General features: G+C 37.3%; 1 non-coding gene across 1 annotated transcript; it reads left to right on the top strand.

The window, feature by feature from the left end:
- Window positions 1-538: 538 nt before the first annotated feature.
- On the top strand, window positions 539-642 carry LOC112714137 (small nucleolar RNA R71). The gene has a single exon (XR_003159093.1). It is a non-coding gene; the product is annotated as a small nucleolar RNA R71 (small nucleolar RNA).
- Window positions 643-11,170: the final 10,528 nt, after the last annotated feature.

Below are 11,170 nucleotides of genomic sequence, written 5' to 3'. Positions count from 1 at the left end.
TTGCTGAGAAGATGATGGAAAAGGCTTGCTATTGCTCAGCCTATTGCGTCCACCATTGTTAAAGCCTTGTTGAGGCTTTTGTTGATCCTTCCATGAGAAATTTGGATGATTTCTCCATGATGAATTATAGGTGTTTCCATAAGATTCACCCATGTAATTAACCTCTGCCATTGCAGGGTTCTCAGGATCATAAGCTTCTTCAGAAGCTGCCTCTTTAGTACTGTTGGATGCATTTTACCATCCATTCAGACTTTGAGAGATCATGTTGACTTGCTGAGTCAACACTTTATTCTGAGCCAATATGGTATTCAGAGCATCAATTTCAAGAACTCCCTTCCTCTGAGGTGTCCCATTATTCACGGAATTCCTCTCAGAAGTGTACATGAATTGGTTATTTGCAACCATGCCAATGAGTTCTTGAGCTTCTGCAGGTGTTTTCTTTAGGAGGATGGATCCACCTGCAGAATGGTCCAATGACATTTTCAAAAATTCAGATAGACCATAATAGAATATATCTAATATGGTCCATTCTGAAAACATGTCAGATGGACACCTTTTGGTCAACTGCTTGTATCTTTCCCAAGCTTCATAGAGAGATTCACCATCTTTTTGTTTGAAGGTCTAAACATCCACTCTAAGCTTGCTCAGTTTTTGAGGAGGAAAGAATTTATCCAAGAAGGCCGTGACCAGCTTATCCCAGGAGTCCAGGCTATCCTTAGGTTGTGAATCCAACCATATTCTAGCTCTGTCTCTTACAGCAAAAGGGAAAAGCATGAGCCTGTATACTTCAGGATCAACTCCATTCATCTTAACAGTCTCACAAATCTGCAAGAACTCAGTTAAAAACTGGTAAGGATCTTCAGATGGAAGTCCATAAAACTTGCAGTTCTGTTGCATTAAGGCAACTAGCTGAGGTTTCAGCTCAAAATTGTTTGCTCCAATGGCAGGAACGGAGATGCTTCTTCCATCAAATTTGGACGTTGGTTTGGTAAAGTCACCAAGCATCCTTCTTGCATTATCATTATTGGGTTCGGCTGCCATCTCCTTCTCTTGTTCGAAAATTTTTGAAAGGTTACTTCTGGATTGTTGTAGTTTAGCTTCTCTTAGTTTCCTCTTCAAAGTCCTTTCAGGTTCAGGATCAGCTTCAACAAGAGTGCTTTTGTCCTTGTTCCTGCTCATATGAAAGAGAAGAAAACAAGAAAAGAAGAGGAATCCTCTATGTCACAGTATAGAGATTCCTTTATGTTAGTAGAAAAAGAAAGGGGAGAAGAGTGAAGAAGAGTGGGTTCGGATATTTAGATGAAGAGAGGTGAAGAGAAGTGTTAGTAAATAAATAATTAAATAGAATAAGAGAGAAGAGATAGAAAATTCAAAAATAATTTTAAAAAGGGGTTAGTAATTTTCGAAAATTAGAGATAAGATAAGATTAAGATTAAAATTTAAAACAAAAAGAATTTTTGAAAAAGAGATGAGACATTTTCGAAAATTAGAGAGGGAAAAGTAGTTAGTTGGTTTTGAAAAAGATAAGAAACAAACAAAAAGTCAAAGAGTTAGTTGAAAAAGATATTAAAATCAAATTTGAAAAGATAAGAAGATAAGAAGTTAGATAAGATATTTTAAAATCAAATTTTTGAAAAAGATAAAATTTTGAAAAAGATATGATAAAAAGATAAGATAAGAAGATGTGATAAAAATATATGTTTGAAAAAGATTTAATTTTTAAAATTAAAATTAATTACTTAACTAACAAGTAACTACAAGATATGATTCTAGAATTTAAAGATTGAACCTTTCTTAACAAGAAAGTAACAAACTTCAAATTTTTGAATCAATCACATTAATTGTTAGCTAATTTTCGAAAATTTGATATAAAGATAAGAAAAAGATTTTGAAAATGTTTTGAAAAATATTTTTGAAATTTTCGAAAAAATAAAAAAAATGAAAAAGATATAATTTTTGAAAAAGATTTTGAAAAGATAATATTTTTAAAATTGAAAATTTGACTTGACTTGTAAGAAACAACTAATTTTGAAAATTTTTGACTAAGTCAACTCAAATTTTCGAAAATTATGAGAAAAATGAGGAAAAGATATTTTTTATTTTTTGAATATTTTAATTATGAGAGAGAAAAACACAATTATGACCCAAAACATGAAAATTTTGGATCAAAACACTTAATGCATGCAAGAACACTATGAATGTCAAGATGAACATCAAGAACATTTTGAAGATCATGATGAACATCAAGAACATAATTTTGAAAAATTTTTGATGCAAAGAAAACATGCAAGACACCAAACTTAGAAATCTTTAATGCATGGACTCTAACAAACCAAAAAAAATGCATATGAAAAACAACAAACAACACAAAACAAGAAAACATCAAGATCAAACAAGAAGACTTGTTAAGAACAACTTGAAGATCATGAAGAACACAATGAATGCATGGAATTTTCGAAAAAATAATGCATAAATTTTAAAAACATGTAATTGACACCAAACTTAAAAATTGACTCAAGACTCAAACAAGAAACACAAAATATTTTTGGTTTTTATGATTTTATGATTTTTTTGTATTTTCTTTAATTTTTTCGAAAAACATTATTAGAAAAACGAAAAAGAAAAGAAAAATTTTGAAAAATTTTTGAAAACTTTTTGAAAAGAAAATTACCTAATCTGAGCAACAAGATGAACCGTCAGTTGTCCATACTCGAACAATCCCCGGCAATGGCGCCAAAAACTTGGTGGACGAAATTGTGATCCTCAAAATTGGTCTCTTTGTATTCGTATGAAATCAAAAATATCCCAAAGAGATCATGGTATGATGAATTGGGATCTTAATAATCCCTGGTAATGGCACCAACAGCTTAGTGTTGTTGTTGGACCAAAAGAGTTACAAGCACTGTTAGAGAAGCTCACAACTCCGTTCAACTTAACCAGCAAGTGTACTGGGTCATCCAAGTAATACCTTACGTGAGTAAGGGTCGATCCCACAGAGATTGTTGGTATGAAGCAAGCTATGGTCACCTTGTAAATCTCAGTTAGGCAGATTAAATAGTTTATGATGAGTTCGAAAATTAATAATAAACAGAAAATAAAATAGGATAGAAATACTTATGTAGATCAATAGTGGGAATTTCAGATAGGCATGTGGAGATGCTGTGCTCCTCTTGAATCTCTACTTTCTTACTACATTCATCCAATCCTTCTTACTCCTTTCCATGGCAAGCTATATGTAGGGCATCACCATCGTCAATGGCTACTTTTCATCCTCTCGGGAAAATGGTCCTATGCGCTGTCACTGCATGGCTAATCGTCTGGAGGCATCACCATTGACAATGGCTACATCCCATCCTCTCAGTGAAAATGGTCCAAATGCTCTGTCACAGCACGGCTAATCATCTGTCGGTTCTCAATCAGGTTGGAATAGAATCCATTGATTCTTTTGCGTCTGTCACTAACGCCCATCCTTCAGAAGTTTGAAGCTCGTCACAGTCATTCAATACCGGAATCTTACTCGGAATACCACAGACAAGATTAGACTTTCCAGATTCCCAGAATCCTACTCGGAATACCACAGACAAGGTTAGACTTTCCGGATTCCCATGAATGCTGCCATCTATCTAGCTTATACCACGAAGATTTTGTTGGGGAATCTAAGAGATATGCGTCCGGCCTAAGGTAGAACGGAAGTGGTTCTCAGTCACGCGCGTTCATAGGTGAGAATGATGATGAGTGTCACGGATCATCACATTCATCAAGTTGAAGTGCAACGTATATCTTAGAATAAGAATAAAAGAGAATTGAATAGAAGGTAATAGTAATTGTATTGAAACTTGAGGTACAGCAGAGCTCCACACCCTTAATCTATGGTGTGTAGAAACTCCACCGTTGAAAATACATAAGTGAAAGGTTCAGGCATGGCCGAATGGCCAGCCCCCAAAACATGATCAATAGTCTTCTAAGATGAAGAATAAAACAAAACTGAGACCAAAGATGTCTAATACAATAGTAAATTATCCTATTTATACTAGACTAGCTACTAGGGTTTACATGAGTAAGTAATTGATGCATAAATTCACTTCCGGGGCCCACTTGGTGTGTGCTTGGGCTGAGCTTGATCTATCCACGAGCTGAGGCTTTTCTTGGAGTTGAACGCCAAGTTATAGCGTGTTTCTGGCGTTCAACTCCGGGTCGTGACGTGTTTCTGGCGTTTAACTCCAGACAGCAGCATGTACTTGGCGTTGAGCGCCACTTTACGTCATCAATTCCTGAATAAAGTATGGACTATTATATATTGTTGGAAATCTCTGGATTTCTACTTTTCAACGCCATTGAGAGCGCGCCATTTGAAGTTCTGTAGCTCTAGAAAATCCATTTTGAGTGCAGGGAGGTCAGATTCCAACAGCATCAGCAGTCCTTTTTTTCAGCCTTTTTCAGAGTTTTGCTCAAGTCCCTCAATTTCAGCCAGAAATTACCTGAAATTATAGAAAAACACACAAACTCATAGTAAAGTCCAGAAATGTGAATTTAACATAAAAACTAATGAAAACATCCCTAAAAGTAGCTTGAACTTAATAAAAACTACCTAAAAACAATGGCAAAAAGCGTATAAATTATCCGCTCATCAGTTATACAACTATATATATATATATATATATATATATAGTTAAGGCATCAGAAGTAAGGCAATTTTTTTTACAATCTTTTCATCATCACATATTTTTATAATAGTGTAAACTTGGTCATGCTTGTTGATGTTGGCAATTTTAACATTAATTTTAAAAAGTAATTTCTTGTCCATCATGTTATCAAGGGTTGGGGGTAACCTTCCCCTTCCATACACTACAAATATTAAAGAATTATCAAATTATAATTAGTGTATATGCAAAAAATATCCAAAAATTTGATATCTAAAAGGGACATATGCTGAACAAACATCTTCATCCTTGATTGTTCATCTTACCTCCCTATAGGTTGTGGTGTTTCCTTATCCCACATTAGTAGAGTAATACTTTCCATTCCATCATAGGCCATAACTTCAACCTTGTATTTATTATAAAACATGAAAAAATATTAGTCAAAAAAGGAATTCTTCATAATAAAGTCCGCTACCAATAGTTCAACAAACCAATAAAAATGTCTTCCATATTTTACAATTCATGCCAATAATTTAGTTTTCCATTAAACTATATCTGAAATATTTGAAATACATTATTCTTTGAAATTATTTTTAATGGTCTGATAATCAACCCCTGTGTTATACCTAAGAGATGCATTGCCATGCTTGTGACCCCACTTGGAACATTCATATCAATTTCCAACGAGCATTTCTACTTTCTTTGGACACTTCCTACACAATTTGTAAAACTAGTCACTCTTGCTAGTATTGATAGAAACAATGGTTCTGTTAATCCACATAGGACATTCCTGCACCAGCTACAAGTATCAAACACCATGGTTGAATTCAGTGAATGCCAACTACAATCAGTTTTAAGTAAGAGTGTTAGCTAACTGGACCTCTATTGAATTGAGTGCGTCCTATATTGATTTTACCACGACACCTCCTGGATACAGTTCTGTAGCACTAGATTGGACACCATGACCAAAGACTTGACTAATCCTGACCAAATTAGGCCTTACACTACCTAGCAAGCTGCATATCAACTCCATTAAAGTATGTTGTTAATGGGAACACAACACTAAAAAAATGCTTGTCATTGAGTTTCACACAAACCTATTCTGAAAATCATGTACTTCTATCATGTCTGAATGAATCCGTTATTTTTGAGATATCAAAGTGATTCTGAATCAATGTCTTCTCTGAAAATAGAAACAATAAGAATCAAAACATTATTAGTAAATATAACTATATCACATGCAAACTTTACTCAACCAACCACTTATATAAATAAAGTGGTTTAAGAACTTTAACATGTTGATGCATACTATTCCATCAGCTGGGTTTAAAGAACTGCAACACCACTATCAGTGGTTCAACCCTGCTATCTTTAAGATGGGGTAGTATTTAGTCGACGATGTCACCAAACAGCATACAATCAAGATTTTTGTTATTGCATTACACAACATCCATACAAATCTACATTAAAATGATGTATACAGTTTCAAACGACACATAACTTGTTAATTTATTTCAAAAGGCTTACTCTAGGTCTACTATCATAACAACCATATGCTTTGTCTCTTTTTCCTTACTAGTGATTATATCCCTTGGATCCTCCTTCCTAACCACCTCACCTAAGATGTCTAATTAACAATCAATAATACCTACGTAGTCACAATTTGAAAAATACTTGAAAGACTGGTTACAATCTAAAATAATAGAATAAATGGTTGCTTACTGATACACCACTATTTTGTGGTACATCTTGTGCTTAATTGAGTGGATTTTATTCACTATTCTCACACTTATTCATACAATTTGCATGATTTTACAATTCCTTTCCAATTTTGTTCTATGATTGAAAACTTGCTTCTTAAGCCTTTAAATTGTGTATTTTTAATCCCCCTTTATACCATTCGATGTCGTGATCTGTGCGTTAAGTGTTTTCAGGCTATATAGGGTAGGAATGACTTAGAGGATGGAGAGGAAGATTTCACAAATGGAAGGAGCACAAGAATTAAAGGAGATAACCAGCGAGGAGCGATGTGTGCGCATGATTTGGAGATTTGCACATCGACGCGTGTGCGTACCTGACGTGTACGCTTGACTGACGCGTATGCGTGATATGCGCTACGTGCAGAAAACGCTGGGGGCGATTTCTGGGCTCCATTTTGGCCCAATTCCAAGCCCGAAAACACAGAATAGAAACTGCAGAGTGGGGGAATCATGGGGATGGCAACACTTCTCATTATTCACAATTGAGGTTTTAGGATTTCTCTTAGTTTTAGGCTTATTTCTTCTCAAATCCAGGTTCAATGTTCCTTTAATTTAGTTTCTCTTCTACTTTTATTTATTCTAGTATTTTAGTTCATCTATTCTTCTTGTTGATTTCTCCTCTTTTCCAATTTAGCTTATGAATTCTCATGTTAGATTTGATTTTCTATTTAATGCAATTTGAGGTATTTTATATTTATGATTGCTTTCTTCAATTTGTGTTATTGATGCTTTCGATTGATTATTTGGATTTAATATTCTCGTATTAATTTTCTACGTTTTTATTTTGTGCCTTCCAAGTGTTTGACAAAATGCTTGGGAGGATTTCAAATTAGACTTTTATGTTCTTGGCTTGAGATTGTAACTTAGGAACTCTTGAGTTACTAATGTCCAAGAAATTGATGATTGGGAGCCATTAACTCTAGTTCTCACTAATTGAATTGGTGGAGAGCTAGGACTTATGGACTTGGATTCATATAGCTCATTTAACTTTCCTTTACTATTAGTTAGAGGATGACTTAATGGGATTGATCTTTGCCAATTCTCATGTTGTGGTTAGTGATAAGGATAGAGATCCTTGACCACCAAACCTTGCCAAGAGCTTTTCTAGTCATTTGATTTCCTTTACAATTTACTTTTCTTGTTTCCTTATTCAAGAACCCCAAAATATATTTTTACATAACCAATTATAAGAACACTTTCCTGCAATTCCTTGAAAGATGACCCGAGGTTTAAATACTTCGGTTATCAATTTTATTAGGGGTTTGTTACTTATGACAACCAAACTTTTGTATGAAAGGATTCTTTGTTGGTTTAAAAACTATACTTGCAACGAGAACTTATTTGTGAATTCTAGACCACGCGAGGAATCCGTTCATCACTTGCCCAATAGTTGAGAATCATCAAGCTTTTCAGTAGCAAGCAGCTCTGAAATTGGCATCAAGCGGAAGGGTTCGAAAGGATAGCTTGAATTTTTCACACGAACAACAACTGTTCTGTGGGAGAAATTCAAAGTCCACCAATATAGTGTTTTTTAATTTTCTCCATCTTGTCCACAACTATGAAGTTACTCATAGTGTACATTTTAAACTCCTAAAAAAATTCCTCCACTTCTTGAATAAACCTTTATGGATTGAAGCTTGGATCCTCCCTCCTTGAAAAATGTTTGTTACCTGATGATCTCGGGTACTCGGTGGGTCGGGTGGTGATGAGAAGAGGAGCAGGTAAGACCCTGAGCTAACGTGGAGCAAAGACAGAGATGCGTGCTGGTGACGTCGGAGGCGGTGTGAAGCATGGGGGGTCGCCACCTACAAGGAAACTTTGATGATCAAGTCAGCGTCTGTACGATGTAATAGCCGAATTAGGTAAGAATTTTATGTACCTCGGGGGGAGAGCTGACCTCTCCCCTTTTATACTGTGTGGGGTGGGCCCTGAGAATGACCTAGCCCACTGCCCAAGAAGCTTCCATGAGCTGTCGTAATCCACGTGGGAAGGGCAGGTCGTTTCGGACCCTGGGTCGGGGCTTCGAATCATGATTCGAAGGTATCGGCCCGACCGGTGTCCTGAGCCATACGAATGGTAAGTCGGGTATGCCTTGGGTCGGGCGTTCTAGGACCCGACCCGTCGGACTCTCTTTGTGAGGGGGGCCTTGGGCCTGGGTCAGGGGTCATGCCCTGACCTGACGGCTAGTGGGCTGGACTCGGTGGTCCGTAACAGTGCCCTCAACGCGCCAGCTTCGAGTTTTGGTGCTCGGGGCTAGGCGTATTTGTCCTACTCGCCGAGACGAGGCATGTTCTTCTTTTCATGAGCTCGTTGGTGGCACTTTGTGTTTCTCATGCGTGGTCATCCCGTTTCTCGATGCTGCCTTCTTGGCTTCCGCGCTGGGCATTAAATGCCCATCATTTCATTGATTTGAAATTTTTGGGTGAAATGGCGAATATGCCCCTGCCTTTTGGCGCTCTTCCTCGGTGGTTATGCTTTTCCTATTTTTGTTTTGTAACCCCCTCATAGTTCCATTTTCCTTCTTCTACTCCTCCTGCTCCCTTGTGCTGCTGCTGTTTCTGCTTTCTTCACCTGCTGTCTTGATTTTCTTCCTGCTTCTGGTGCCCCTTCTCTCTATCGGATCCTTCGTTACTGCTCGACAATTTACAGATTCTGCATTTCTGGTACGTCGTTTTTATGGTTTTCCCCTTTTTGGTTGTTTTTTCCTCTTAGTTTTTGCATGTTTTTCTTTGTGCATCTTTCGTATGCGTGTCTGGGTTTTGTCTATTCTTGCTTTCTTTTTTCTTTTTAGAGGGGGCGCCACTGGGTTTTCCTTGGGTTTTGCTTTGGGTTCTGGGTTAGTGTTGGGTTAACATAGGGGGTGATTTGAGGAGTTTGTAGTATGTTTTTCCTGTTTTACGAGTTCCCGACCTCCTGTTCTGACTGAGTGGTGCCCCTGCTGTAGGTATGGCCAAGCGCCCCATTCTCCCGAATCAGGCTCAACGACCGCTAGCCGACTTTGTTGATCATTACACTTGGGTGTCTTCCGACGTGAGGGACACCCCTTCTCAGGTCACGAAGGAGGGCCTTCAGGATTTGCACCAGGCAGGGCTTTTATGTGGGGGTGGTCCCAAGGAGGCGCTTTACCAAGCTTATGTTCCTGCAACTCGGGAGCGTGTCTGTCAAAAGAACTTGGCAGCTCCATGAGTTGCCGACTGGCTGTGGGTTTATGAACCCATATTCACGACTTTGGTGATCAGTCCCGAGTTTCCATTGGGCCGGCCGTTCGTTGTTTGCGCCAATATGCCGTTTTTTTTGTAAATCTTGCAAAGAACAAAGTTTATTATATATATGCATATGCGGAACTTTAAAACAAAAGGGGTAGTGCGATACATAAATAAAGGAATAAAATTAAAGGAATTAAAGTAGATGTAGGCGTGTTGCCAGGCAGTTAGGTCGCTTCCCCTTATGAGTAGAACCTTTTTAGGTTTGCCATGTTCCATGTCCTCGGTACCTCGTTCCCATCCAATTTTTCTAACTTGTATGCGCCTTTATCGAGGACTTCTTTTACCCTGTATGGTCCTTTCCAATTTGCGGCCAACTTGCCCTCTCTTGGGGTCGGTGGTCCTTGATGATTGGATTTTCGATGGTATAGAATTTCACAAATAAATTCTCGTTGCAAGCATAGTTTCTAAACCAATCAATAATCCTTTCATACAAAAAGTTGTTTGTCACTAGTACAAACCCCTAAATTTATAAACCGAAGTATTGAACCTCGGGTCATTCACCCTAGGAATTACAATAAAGTGTCTTGTTATTGGTTATGAGTTATTTTGGGGTTTTTGAGATTTTAGACAAGAAATACAAATGGCAAAGGAAATAAACTAACAACTAACAAAGCTCTTGGCAAGATATGAGTACTAGAAGTCCTTTCCTAGTTCTCTTCTTCAATTGTGACCACAAATTGTCCATTACTCCCACTTAGTTAACCTCTAACCATGGAGGAAAGTCAAGTGGATGAATTAATTTGATTCCTCAAGTCCTAATCAACTCCTAAAGGAAAGACTAGCTTTAGAGGCACTCAAATCAATTAGCAACTTCTAATTATCAATCAACAAAGGAATTAGATAACTCAAGAGTCACTAATTACTCTACCTAGGCCAAGAGGAACAAAACCTACACTAAAATCCAACCAAGCATTTCATCAAACACTTGGAAGGCACAAAAGAAAAGCAAAGCAAATTGACAACAAGAATAGAATCTAACAACATTTATTGCAAAGAATTAACAACAACAATTAAAAGAAACACATTTATTATGAATTACCTTTATTGAATTAGAAGAAAGTAGAAGGAACAATACTAGATCTACAACAAAGTACAAGGTCAACATAAAGGAAATTACAACAAAAGAATGGAAGAAGAATGAATGTAACAACAAGGAATTGAAAGGTAGAAGTAGAAGATAAAAGTAAAGATTAAAATCTAGATCTAAGAACTAAATCTAATCCTAATCCTAATCCTAGAGAGAAGAGAGAGCTTCTCTCTCTAGAAACTAACTCTAAACTAATCCTAATGAGTGAAAATGAACTCCTCTCCCTTTGCTCTTCAATCCTTGGCTTTAAATAGCAGTTTAGGCGCCAAAGTTGGTTGAGATTGGGTCCCACAATCCTTCAGAATTCGTTGGCCACGTTTTTATTAAAAAATCATAAACCAACATCGACGCGTACGCGCACAGCACGCGTATGCGTCCATGGGGTGAGTCGCAAGGTGCGCGTAAGCGCCAGGTGCG

The sequence above is a fragment of the Arachis hypogaea genome, chromosome 9 (genome assembly GCF_003086295.3).
Source record: "Arachis hypogaea cultivar Tifrunner chromosome 9, arahy.Tifrunner.gnm2.J5K5, whole genome shotgun sequence".
NCBI classification, from domain to species: Eukaryota; Viridiplantae; Streptophyta; class Magnoliopsida; order Fabales; family Fabaceae; genus Arachis; species Arachis hypogaea.
The sequence above is the reverse complement of the archived record's forward strand: the minus strand, read 5'-3'. Positions and strand labels throughout refer to the sequence as shown.